This window comes from Elephantulus edwardii, unplaced genomic scaffold (assembly GCF_000299155.1).
Source record: "Elephantulus edwardii isolate Elephantulus edwardi_28Jun2011 unplaced genomic scaffold, EleEdw1.0 scaffold00185, whole genome shotgun sequence".
Classification (NCBI taxonomy): Eukaryota; Metazoa; Chordata; class Mammalia; order Macroscelidea; family Macroscelididae; genus Elephantulus; species Elephantulus edwardii.
In genome coordinates, this window is record NW_006399935.1 from 1,450,828 (window position 1) to 1,452,647 (window position 1,820).

Consider the following 1,820-nt stretch of genomic DNA (forward strand, 5'->3'; position numbering starts at 1 on the left):
GCCAGGCACAAAAGGACACAGGCTGTAGGATCTGACGTTGAAGAAACAGGCAGTTGGATGAAAGCTGTTCCTGCCCACCAGGGGTGAGAAGGAGTGGGCAAGGAGAAGGGGTAGTCTTAGCTAGGGGGTCACCGAGCTTCTGATAATGTTATTGCTGCTATGTCCTGTTGAGAACCCTTCAGCAGGTTTTCAGAGGCAGTTAAAAAAAAAAATCACACCAGAGCAGCTGGTGGATTCGAACAGCATGACTCTGGGTTGGCAGCCACATCTCCTTACCACTAAACCAGAACTGATGGTTGAGTAACCTGGAAACCAATAGTGTTGATGGCTGTGCAGAACAATGAAAGGAAGCCACTGAGCGGAAATGCAAAACATGTTGAATCGGCAAATATCTTGTTATATGTATCTTCACCACAATAAAAAGAAAAAAATTAAAAGAAAGCAGCTAAGATTCTGCTTCTCTCTCTCTCTCTTTTTTACATTGTGTTTTTTTTTCTTTTTAGGTTTCAATGACAAATTTATTCATTCAACAAATATTTCATTAACAAATATTTACTAGTCTTATACCATATGTCAGGCATTGTATCACAGTGATATAATATTTTATAAAGAGCAAACCCAAATGATCTTCTTGTTAATAATAAGTTTTTAATATGTACAAAATCTAAAGTCTATGAGAAGATTTATATATATCTAGAAATAAATAGAGCATTTACATATGTAACAACAACAACAACAACAACAACAACAACAACAACAGTACATAATGTATTCAGGCAGCCATAAAACCAAATGGCTCCAATGGTTCAAATCCACCTGCTGCTCCAACAGAGAAAGATAGACAATCTCCTTCCGTTATGATTTTACAACCTTGGAAACCAATGGAGGGTCACTATGAGTGGGAAGTGATTGGACAGCAGTGAGTTTGAGAGGTGTTTGTTTGGTGTTTCACACGGGGAAGACGGGGATTGTTCAGAGACATTTCACTTCTGTTGTTGTAACAGTTGATGATTCATAACAACCCTGTGAACTGCAGATTGAGACCTTGCTCTATTCCACGACACCCTTACAATTGCCACCCTGCTCAAGACTATTGTTGCAGTGACTGCACCTCTTCTAGCTCTGCGGAAATGTGTCTCCATCCCACCCAGTTGCCCTCAAGTTGGCTCTGATTAAAGGAGACTTTGTGTGTATCAGGGTAGAGGTGCTGCATGGGTATTCAAGGACTTGGCCTGTTTTCTGACATACTTCTGGGTGAGTTGGCTCAGTAGCTGAACATTTAATCTTCTGCACTGCCAGCTGCCTCCATCCTTTAAGTGAATGGTTCTCTGTGTCCAGCGATTCTGATTCGCAGGCTCTGTGACTTGGCCCAGGGCATCACATTTGTGAACCGACAGTGCTTTGAATGCAGAGAAACGCTGGCTGGAAACAGTCTTGCCACCATCCCTGGAGAACAAGTGGGCGTCCTCGCTCTTCTCATCCAGTCTTTGGCGGTGTTGGCATTTTCCAGCACATTCTAGTTGTCCATGCCAATATTCCCGGCTCCATGCCTGAAGCTCATTAACACTGTCATTATTTTCCCCTCTGTTTTTCTCATACTCTCTTGGGGCCAATTTTAGAACTAGGACACCTGACTCCCTTTGCAATTAAAAAAACAAAACAAAACTGGAAGAGGGTTTCTGATAGATCAATTGACTTGGCACCTCTAAAACTCATTAATTTTAGCTCAGAGTGACTCTGTGTGATCAGGGAGACCTGTATTCTGTAGAAGGTCCCTGGGTGGAAGAAAGAATTAGTGATTTCCTTTCAGAAAAGCAGCC